Consider the following 12,500-nt stretch of genomic DNA (forward strand, 5'->3'; position numbering starts at 1 on the left):
CGATAGGACAGAGATTTGCTGATAGTGCGAAAGTTATAAGATTTGAACTCTTTTATAAAAAAAAATAAAAGCCATCGAAAAAATATCCTGTTAGTACAATCTTCAAATTCCGACTGGTTATGCAGGTAAAACATGCATCTAATATCGATATCATAATACGCATTATCGGTTCGTACGTTTTCTTTTCTTTTTTTTTTACATTTTCACCTCAAACAAAGCATATTGCAAATTTGTTGTAGGGGGCTACTATTAGGGACATAGGCATCAGGGGTACTATGTAGGGAGTTGGGCAGCAAGATGTCGGTTCATGTTGCACTTGAACTTCTGCATGTCAGTACAGTTGGGGAAGCAGGGACCCGGAACGGAATTCCAAAGTCTAGCGATTCTGGGGAAGAAACTACTGGAGTAGAAGGCTCTCTTACATCTAGAGATCTCTACTGTGAAGGGGTGGGATTTAACTGCTTGTCGAGTTTGTCGGGGTTATATACGTCGAGGGGGCCCAAGTGCTTGCAGTTCGTCAGAGAATTCACCGTTAAATTAATTGTAGAACAGGCAGAGGGATGACAAAATTTCGTCGATGGGACAGAGGATGAAGTTTAGATTACAGTTCAGGACCTATCAGATTGGCGACTCTCTTTTGAACCTCGTCTAGGAGCGAGAGACTGGTAGCTTTCTAGAACGTACGTTATCACCTTTCACACACATTTAATATACGTTCGTTTGATCAGCGTTAATTGATCATTAATCTGATGTCAGTAAACTATTCCGACTTTTCTCATTTTAAATGAATTGTTCCAAAATCAAATTAGTGAGTAAAACAGCATCATTTAAATTTATTTACATATCAAAAATTGACATTCGTCTATTGATATAATAAATACTTTGCTGGCAATTAAAGATCCAGAATATTGTTGTTAAATTACTAAATTGTTACAATTTCTTTTAGAAATAAACAAACGCTATACTTATTTTATTTAAATGACAATATTGTTTCGCAGCAAAAGAAAGAGTTATTCTTTTAATAGTATTAATCCTGATTTATTTTACATGGAACCGTATAATAATTATAAATCACTTTTTCCATATCTACCAACGCAATAGATGTACTGAGACTAAAGTTGCTTTCAGGACTGCCAGCAACCACTGTAAAAGAGTAATAAAAAATGCAAGAGAGCTATATGCTCAGTCTGTTAAATCCAAAGTAGCTGAGCAGCGGTTTGGTTCCCACCAGTTTTGGCAAATAGCAAACAGGATCTTGAACAGAAGCGTGCGTTCTATCCAAACCATCATCAATGGATCTGAGGTCTTCTCGTCAGCATCAAACAAGCCAGACTATTTGCCAAGAACTTTGCAGCAAATTCTACCCTATGCGACAAAGGCCATAAACTCCCCGTATTTCCTTCTATAACAGACAACATGCTATGCAACATACAAATATCTGTGCATGAGATCGCCAAGCTAATCAAGAACCTTGATTCCAGTAAAGCAACTAGTCCTGACGGCATTCCAGTTATAGTGCTGAAAAAGCTCCAACCAGAACTTGCCCCCATACTTACAAAACTGTTTAAGCGTTGCCTTAAGGAGAAGTGCTTCCAACACCCTGGAAAACCTATATCAGTATGCCCTGTATTTAAGAATTCAGGTGAAAACGATCTCCCTCTAAGTACAGACTCCTGTGTGTCATGAGTAAGTTGTTGGAATCCATATTAAATAAAGAAGTAGTCAACCACCTCAACAGAAACAACCTTCTTAGTGATATGCAATATGGTTTTCGCTCTGCAAGATCTACAGCAGATGTGCTAATGGTTATATCTCATAGGATTAGCGAATCTCTCGACAAGGCTTCCTTTCCAGGGCAATTGCTCTTGACATATCTAAGGCCTTCGATAAGGTATGGCATAAGGGCCTACTTCACAAGATTTCCAGCTACGGTATTACTGGAAATGTTTTCTCAATCATTAAATCGTTTCTCTCCGATAGGTTCATAAGAGTAGTGGTTGATGGGAAGAAATCAGGGGCCCACAGTATTAATGCTGGAATCTCTTCCTGATCTACATCAATGATCTCCCTAAACACATACTTAAATCATTCGTTGACATCTATGCTAATGACACGACCATCTATGGCAACACATCAAAGGCCGTAAATGACAAAGTTCTCTTTAATTCTCTCTCCTCTGATCTTGAGCGCGTGGTACAGTGGGGGAAGAGGTGGCTGGTCACTTTTAATGCATCCAAAACCAAGCTTCTATCTTTACATCATCAACGCTCTGATCTCCATCTGGCATACATTGAAATGGGTGGCTCTCGTCTTGGGGAGGCTGCATGTTTTGACAAGCTTCTGGGTTTGACCTTTACTCCTCATCTGAAATGGAACACGTACATCAGGTCTATTACCAAGGACGTTAGCAAAATGGTGGTATCCTTCTACCGCTCCAGAAGATATCTCACTACTGATGCAATTCTCTATCTGTATAAAAGCCAAGTACGTCCAAGGATGGAGTACTGCTGCCACATCTGGGCAGGAGCTGCTAAAAACAGCCTATTCTGCCTTGACAGAGTACAAAATAGACTTCATGGTTTAGTGGGGGGGATGCCCTTTTCTCTTCCCTGCAGCCTTTTTTTTGTTTTATCGTTATTTCCATGGCAAGTGCTCGTCTGAGCTCCAATCTCTCGTTCCCCTCGCCAATCTTTCACGAGAAACACCCATCTGGCTGAAACTACTGTCAATAATTTTCCCCACTCTTTATATGTGCCTAAATCCAAACGTAGATTCCATGAGCAGAGCTTCTTTCTTAGAAGTGCACGACTGTGGAACTCTCTTCCATTTGCCTATTTCCCACCTGACTACAACCTGGATGTCTTCAAGTCCAACATAAACAAATCCCTGACAAACCCCCTCTTAAGTAAGACACTTTATCAAATCTCCAATACTAATGATTACTACAATACTATCTCATTGATTACTGACACGCAATAACCCTTATCCATGAGTGGCCTCCGGGCCTTGATAAGTGGTGACCCCCATGTAAAAAAAAAAAAAAAATTATACAGCTTGCCGTATAAAGCGTCGTAATTTATCAAGTCCAACGTAAACAAGTTCTTGTTGAGTCGTACTTGTAAATAATCAATTTCTACCCAATTTCTATCATCATTTTTTGTCACGGTGTTCACTCATGAATCCTTATCCTCGAGTTGATTCTGAGCCTTAATAAGCATGTAAATATGTTTCTGGGGAACGAACTGAACTCGAACTTGGCAAACTCATGTTTTCAGTTCATGTCGTAACTACTTAGTCATCGGCACTCCCAACTTCTTGCTATGTAAGTAAATAAATATTTAAGTTTTTTTTTATTGAATATATGTACTAATATAACATCGGTGGCGTCAGGTTTCTGTGTTGGATTTACGCGCTACTTTCGGTACTGATTTCACGGCAATCGAACGTTGAATACAACGAGACTAAGCGAATCATATATCCAGCAGGACAATACAATACCCACCTTCGAATAACTTGCAGTTAATGACATGTAGCATCCACACTCTGTTAACTGTGAGAACATTTCACGAAAACACAATATCTATTCACGATGTTCAATTGTTATCGCTTGAAATTATATACGAAATAAGACTTCAACTTTCAAATATATTGAGAATAACTATGCGCTGCACGTACTTAAGCAGACCAATTTGCATAGTGATTAACAAACGTCCATCAAATTAATTAAATCAAATATATGTTATAACATATCAGCAAAAACTGTAGGCATCTTTACATTTGCATAGATGTTAGAAAATTAGCAGATACAAACAGGAAGATCATATAGATCTTTTATGAACGGTAGAAGAGTTTGTAGAATGTGAATGGGAAGGAGATACGTTCGATGAAAGCTTTGTATAGGAGACGAACAATGTGATTTAGAACGTTAAGTTTGTAATAGTCTGTAGTGAAAATCTCTGACACAGCAAAACAGTCTGTTTATAGATGACGAAAAACAGAATCAGTGACCGCAACTAACGAAAAGCGTTGCTCATTTTACGTTGAGATTTCGCTTACATTTAGCAAGTGCCGGATGATAATGGAGGGGTTTAAAGCGGCGACTGTCAGTTTGAAGGTCGATTTTCGATCCCAGTTTGAGGCACATGTCTAGTTGCACTGAAAAGCTGTGATACAGCGGAGCAGTTTGCTTGTGGATATTATATATATATATATATACATACATATATATATATATATATATATATATATATATATATATATATATATATATATAGTCTTTTTTTTTAATTACATTTTCACCCCAAACAAGGCACATTGCCACTTTGGTGTAGGGGGCTACTATCAGGGGAAACATCTACTGGGGTACTATGTAGGGATTAGGGCAGTTTTCAATCTTTAAAACTATACAAAAAAAAGGATTATTATCATTCGTTAGAAAACTATTAAGTCAGTAAGTTATTTAATCACCTGCAATCACTGACTCAACTTGCTCTCTCGAATTCACTATAGTACCAATAATAATAATTTATTTTTAAGGAACCATCAGTTGTTTCACATGAAGCACTGTTTCGGGAATTAAAAAAAACAGTATATTACATCATGACTCCCTAGCAGTGTTAATCAAACTCCACCTCCCTTAATCTTAGGAAGAAGACATGTTACAAATATTAGATCTAGTTTCCTATTCTTAATTACTTATCTAACCTATTCATGTTATAAAAATGAATTTCCTCTCTCTCTCTCTTTCTCTCTCTCTCTCTCTCTCTATATATATATATATATATATATATATATGTATGTATGTGTGCATGTATGTGTGTACACATATGTATATTTATATATTAAAAAAAGAGCAGAAATGAGGAAAATCGTCTGCCTTAAAACACTAACCTAGATCCTTTGTTCGATAAAATGCATGCCCATTGGCTGATAGGAAGGGACCCGGTGGATACTAGAAAGCTGATTGGCTAACTAAAATCCTCAACATATATAAAAACAAGAAACAACCACAGAATTCGCGCATAAGCATGACGAATCCTATAGTGGATGAAACGCCGAATATTCAGTGTAGCTTAATCGCCATATATATTTTATAAATTACTCTCTCTCTCTCTCTCTCTCTCTCTCTCTGTATATATATATATATATATATATATATATATATATATATACGCTGTTTATTTGTTTTTACATAAGCAGTAATATGTTGCAACACAGTCATGAGCATGTTTTTATCAGCTCATTACCAATAACTACAGGCCACTTCAGACGATACAGCTTATACAAAAGTAAAGTTTGCTATAAAAATATCAGGTCTTCCTCGTCTGAAAAACAATAACACTATATATATATATATATATATATATATATATATATATATATATATTATTTTAATTGGAATTAATTATTGAGATGAGTATTATTTATATTAATTTATTTATTGCGAACTATTATTCTCATCTTTATTAGTTGTTGTTTCACGACGTTTCGGCCAACTATTCCTCTGGCCTTCGTCAAGGGTAACTGAATAGGAACTTCTAATTTCCTAAATCCATTCTCAGCAATCACTGCCATCCGTAGTTGTTGTCGTCTCACCACGTTTTTGGCTAAGTAAACCTCTGGCCAGCTTTAGGTAAGATTGAAACCGCTATCTTCAGACAATACTCATCTCGAACCGTAGAGATTCAACGTCTCTATCAACTGCACCACGTGGTGAGACGACAACAACTATGGATGGCAGTGATTGCCGAGAATGCAGTTAGGAGTTTCGAAGTTCCTATCTGTCGCGGTTACCACCTAAGAAAGCCCAGAAGAATAGTTGGTCGAAACAGCGTGAAACAACAACTAATAAAGATGAGAATAATAGTCCGCAATAAATAAATTAATATATATATATATATATATATATATATATATATAAATATATATATACACACATATACATACATATATGTGTGTGTGTATCTCTCTCTATATATATATATAATATATATATTAATTTATTTATTGCGGACATATATATATATGGGTGTGTGTGTATAAATCAATGTCTATGCTCATGTATTTGTGATGTTTGTGCGTTCTTTTGAGGGAGAGATTTTAGAATCTACATAAAATCTATGTGTATTCTGATGTAAAATTTACCAGCGAAGACCGTAGAATTATGCTTTAATCTCTAAGTAAATTACTAAAAAGCATATCGGAACATAACCAGATTGAAACTTCAAGTGTATCGTATCTTTATGAAATTAAAATCATATGTAAATAATTTTTAGAGGAAGACAATAGAAGTTCCTCACATTTCAGCTTCTTCAACTATGTTAGGGAAAGTCGAGAGGAGCTAGCAAAAAACAAAAACAAAAAACATAAAAACAAAAAAAACAACACCTCACCCCCTCCAAAAAACAAAAAACAAAGCATGATTGTGTTCTTAGCATAAAGAATAGTACACGGAGTGATGCTAATTCAATCCCGCGTCGAGTTTTCCTGCTGAATTTTTAAAAGAAAGTTTGTTACTTACGTGAAATATGTTTTCTTTTCTACTGATATGGCATTAAAGCAATCCAGGTAACTGTTGCGAACTGAAATAAATGACATTTAATCAGTTTCTGTTATGCATAGATTTTCATACAAACATACATATCATATGTGTTATCCTTACTGTATTATTGGTGGTGCTGTCTGCCTGGCCATCTGTTTATGAATGCAATTGAAAACAAAAGTCTATACAAAGATAAAAAATGTTCTCATAAAAATTTTGCTCCTCATCCAACGGCAGTAAGAATTCCATCTTTTGATCTTTAATAATAATATCTGAAAAGTTTTTAAAAAAATCTGATTTTGAATGAAAAAGTTTTCAAGTGTGTCAGACAAATTGCAATCAAAAGTACTGAACATTTGAGGAGGAACCCCACATATTTTTGTCGGTATGTAAGAAATGAAAAAATAAAACAAGACGGAAAACTGAGACAGGGGATGAGGCGAGAAACGAAATATAGCAAGAGAAACAACAACACGAATAATTCATAAATACAAAAGGATATGTTGTACCTACTTTTAATTATAATTTAACATTTATTCTATTACTTTATTCTCATTTCATATGTAAATAGCATTAAGCCAGTTTGTGCTATATTTGTATTTTGTATATCTCTGAGCCATCTACTCCTCTGATGAGAAGCACTTAGCTTCGAAACGTCATTGCCTGAAGGTTTTTTTCTTGATTTTCACTTTAGCTTTTCCTTTTTGTTCTGATGATATAATAAAGTTTATAACTTTTATTCCTCGTCTTTCATTTAATCTGATTTATAAAACTCGTTCTTTCTGTCTGTCCCCATATTTTCAAACTTTATCCCTTCAAAACTAAAAGAAGCCGAGCAAATGATTGGATTTTTATTCATTTATGCGTTTCAGCCGAGTTGAAAAAATATTTATACATTCTGTACATTCATCTTAGTTTAGTTTTAATCAGTTCATATACATTAGTATATTGATAACGTCACCTGTTAATCAGTTCATATACATTAGTATATTGATAACGTCACCTGTTAATCAGTTCATATACATTAGTATATTGATAACGTCACCTGTTAATCAGTTCATATACATTAGTATATTGATAACGTCACCTGTTAATCAGTTCATATACATTAGTATATTGATAACGTCACCTGTTAATCAGTTCATATACATTAGTATATTGATAACATCACCTGTTAATCAGTTCATATACATTAGTATATTGATAACGTCACCTGTTAATCAGTTCATATACATTAGTATATTGATAACGTCACCTGTTAATCAGTTCATATACATTAGTATATTGATAACGTCACCTGTTAATCAGTTCATATACATTAGTATATTGATAACGTCACCTGTTAATCAGTTCATATACATTAGTATATTGATAACGTCACCTGTTAATCAGTTCATATACATTAGTATATTGATAACGTCACCTGTTAATCAGTCCATATACATTAGTATATTGATAACGTCACCTGTTAATCAGTTCATATACATTAGTATATTGATAACGTCACCTGTTTTGAATGCTGTTTTGCTTTCGGTCTTGATGGCATCCAAATACTGTTTTTTTTTAACTTTCGAAATCACAACTCTATAATAATATATACTAAATCGGAACAAATTAAAATAGCACATTAAAGAGGTTATCTGCCCTTTGTTTATATTCTAGTCGCCCCCACATTTTGGGGACGCAGTATTTGTAATTAATTTATTATTTAAAGATTTATTTAAATATTTATTTAAATATTTTCTACGTGCATAAAGTTAAGTTATCTATAGACATGGCATAAAATTGTTGAGATCTCATGGTCCGGTGGTAAAACATCAGGCTAACATCAGCATCGAGCGGTGGTGAGTTCGAGTCTCAATAAGTTTAGCTATACTGACGATAAGTGAAACTTCCAAACATGTCTATAGATAACTTAAATTTATGCACGTAGAAAATATTTAAATATATATTGAAATAATAAATTTATATATATATATATATATATATATATATATATATATATATATATATATATATATATATATATATATATATATATAGTAAGTTATAAAATATATATGGCGATTAAGCTTCACAGAATATTCTGCGTTTCATTCTCGGGAGAATTCGTCAGATTTGTGCGAATAGTTTTGGTTACCGCGCGTTTTTATATACGCACATGCTATTGAAATTTTTAGTTACTCAATAAGCTTCCTAGTTTCCACCGCGCCCATCCTTATCAGTCAATGAGCAGACACTTACAGGACAAAGGTACATTTGACCTTAGGTTCACCCCTTTCTTTGTGTGTGCTTTTAATGGAAAGAGTAGATATCTAAGTAAGCTGACCTATTTTCAACCTAGGTGTAGTTAGATGTGATTTTTTATTTGCTTTAGACCCTGCAGAGTCATCAGATACTGCAGATACTGCAGATACCGGCCTATATAGAGATGATGGATACATAAGGAAATGAAAAAAAAAATAGGCGTAAAAGTAGAGATACTAACTAAAATAAAAATAACTTCTTGAATGCGAACTGGAACCGAAATAAAAAATGTAGTGTTCCAGTTTTAGTCGTTACCGTTATTTTTAGATGGATAAGAAAACGTAAAATGTTAACCAACTTTAACCTATATAACGATATTCGCGCATAGAAATAGTATATTTGTGTGTAGAAAAGCAGTTTAGTCTACTTACGCTTGGCAAGTTCCATTTTTTTTCAATTTATTTTACTGGCTAAAAAGAATTTGGTAGCGATAAAGTCACTTATATATATGTGTGTATATATAAATACAAATATATATATATATATATATATATATATATATATATGTGTGTGTGTGTGTGTGTGTGTGTGTGTGTGTGTGTGTTAAACCGGCCTTCCTGACACAAGGGAAATTACACCGGTTCTCACTATATATAATGCCAGTAATATCTACACCGATGAAAGAAGCGACAGTACCACTCACTAGCTGCGTGCAAGCCAGTTATACCCGTTTCCTACCTTTGTACTTGTGATGTTAAATACACTTGTTCCTTAAACCAACCTCGATTGATATTCTTCTTTTTACTATTGTGCCACGATACAATAGATTGGCGACGACGAAATCCAAACGATATCACTACAGACAATCACCAAAAGTGATTGAAATACAAGGATCCGCAAGATCTTTACGAGAAAACACCTTCGTCATTTCCAACAGATATTTGGAGGCGCAAGGATTAACAGCAAATTAATTACTACAATAGTAATTTCGCGATGTAAAAAAACAACAACTAAAATCATGCTATGAAATATCTACTGCGAGAGAACGCGAATAATATTGTCAATTATTAAAATAATTTAATTATAATTCAAAAATATATACATAATTTAAAAAATATGATGACAGTACAATCTAAAAATAAGCTTAAACCAGGCTTAGGATTGAACAAATCCAACTTGCCTCCTCCCTTGAGGCTTGCATTTACGAACATCCGTGGGCTTAGAACTAATTTAGCTGATGTTGAATTGAAGCATTTCTCCTAAAAATACCCCGGATATCTTAGCACTTAGTGAGACTAACCTACACTCCTCCACCCCCTCTAACTACTTTAACATGCTTGGATATCTCTCATTCTGCCGTAAGAACTCTGACAGACATATGCACGGACTTGGAGTTTACATTCGTAATACCCTCCTTTTAATGGAGAAACAAACCTAGAATCGGACGCTCAAGCCTTTATGTGCTTTAGACTAATCATGCAACACAACATTAGCTACTTTTACTTTCTCTACTGCTCTCCCTCGACCCAGGACTGCACAATAATAAACAAAGTCTCTGACAGCATGGACACAGCACTCTCCTTCGACACTAGCGCACAAGTACATGTATTTGGTGACTTCAATGTCCACCACAAAACACTCTCTATATCTCACTCCCTATCACAAATGGTCACGTTTCCGACCCGTTTCCCTGACCAGCAAGAACAACACGCATCACTTCTAGATCTGTTTTTGACCACAGCTCCCAATGATTGTATAAGGAATGCCGACAGCCCACTTGGAAACACTGATCATGCAGTGATAATGGTTTAAATCGCCCTAAACTCTAGAGTCAAAACATAAGAGCCAGTGCTCAAAACAACAAGATATAAAAAGTCTGACTGGGAAGCCATCAGAGATCTTATCAGTGATGCCCCATGGGGAAATATTTTTTATATTCCTGCAGAACAGTGCGCAAATGAGACCACTGAATGGTTCAAAACAGCAATTGAAGCACATGTTCCCATGCGGAAATTTTATAGCAAGCCCCACTCTCCCTAATGGTTTACTTCGACTTGCGTGACTGCCATTGCTCAAAGGCAGCATGCATAGCGCAGATTTAACCGACATAAGTCCAGTTCAAAGAGACAGATGTATATAGAAGCTAGAAGTTACGTTAAGAAAGAAATAGCGACAGCTAAGAGAGAATTTACTGAAATCACTAAAAAACGCATCGAAGCACAAAAATTAGGAACTCGTGACTACTGGAAAATCTACAACAGTGTAGTAAATAATGAGCTATCAACAATTCCCCCACTATCCAACAATCACGAGGTTCTTTGCTCAGCAACCGAGAAGGCTAACATGCTTGCCAGTCGGTTTGCCTCAAACTCCACACTGGACCCTTCCTACTACCCCCTACCTGACTTTCGTATGCGGACAGATGCCACGCTAGACGATCTGAAAATCACCCCTGCTCTGTTGCATGCTATCATAAAAAACCTTGACACTTCAAAAGCATGTGGACCCGATCTCATCCCAGCTGTGCTATTAAAAAAGCAGCTACAGTTCTCTCCAAACTCTACAACAAATGCCTTAATGAATCTTGCTTTCCGGGCTGTTGGAAAACTGCTTCAAGAATTCTGGAGAAATAATTGACCCATTAAATTATCGCCCCATTAGCCTCCTACCACTTTTTGCCAAATTATTTGAGACCTTAATTAACCATGCTCTAGTCCATCCCTTTACAGATGCTAAACTTCTGACTGACCAACAATATGGATTTAGACGAGCCCGTTCCACAGCAGACATCCTAACTGTAATCTCTGAACGTATATACCATTCACTGGACAAAGCGAGGGAGGGCGGAGTGCTGTTATTTCCATGGCAGGTGTTCGTCTGAGCTCCATTCCCTGGTCCCCTCTCGCCAATCTTTCTAAACAAAACACCCGACTAGCTGAAACCACCGTCAATAATTTTCCCCAATCCCTATCTGTGCCTAAATCAAAACGTAGATACCATGAACAAAGCTTCTTTCTTAGAACTGCACGCCTGTGGAACTCTGTTCCGCTTGCCTGTTTCCCTCCCGACTTCAACCTGGATGTCTTCAAGTCCAACACAAACAAATTCCTAATGAACCCCCCTAAGTAATGACACCTTACAAATTCTCCAATACTATTGCTACACTATCTCTTTGATTACTGTACACACAATAACCCTTATCCCTGAGTGGCCATTGGCCCTTGATAAGTGGTGAACTCCATGTAAAAAAAGGGGTCTATCCTTGGACCTCTATTGTTCCTAATATTCTTAAATGACCTCCCTGACAAAATTGCCTCTGAGATGGGTATATATGCTGATGACATCACACTCTATAACAGGCACGACAGGAAAATAAATGAACACATATCAAAAGAAATGGCAGAAACACTAGAGGATGACCTCCAATCTGTAGTGGAATGGGGACAAAAATGGATGGTTACGTTCAATCCCGCCAAGACTAAACTAGTTTCCTTCAATAATTACAAGAAACATTCTCTACCACCAATAGCAATGGCCAACGACACTTTATATAAGAGTACATCTTCACACTCCTTGGCCTAACGTTCACAAGAAACATGAGTTGGAACAATTACATTGAAAGCATTGCCAGGACCGCTGCAAAGAAGGTAGGCTCTCTCTATCGTGCTAGAAAACTACTAACACCCGAAAGTATCCTGTACCTCTATAAGGC

General features: G+C 35.9%; 1 protein-coding gene across 6 annotated transcripts in view; it reads right to left on the reverse strand.

Annotated features, from left to right (window-relative positions):
- LOC145245887 (globin-like) overlaps nucleotides 1–12,500 on the reverse strand; it is a 420,901-nt gene that overhangs the window by 287,954 nt on the left and 120,447 nt on the right. For all 6 annotated transcript variants that reach the window (XM_080108497.1, XM_080109547.1, XM_080111330.1 and 3 more), the window contains exon 2: nucleotides 6,521–6,581. The gene's annotated coding sequence lies outside the window, so the exon portion shown is untranslated. The remainder of the gene's footprint in view (nucleotides 1–6,520; nucleotides 6,582–12,500) is intronic.

Source organism: Euprymna scolopes, chromosome 1, assembly GCF_053919585.1.
Source record: "Euprymna scolopes isolate OS-2025 chromosome 1, ASM5391958v1, whole genome shotgun sequence".
Taxonomy (NCBI): domain Eukaryota; kingdom Metazoa; phylum Mollusca; class Cephalopoda; order Sepiida; family Sepiolidae; genus Euprymna; species Euprymna scolopes.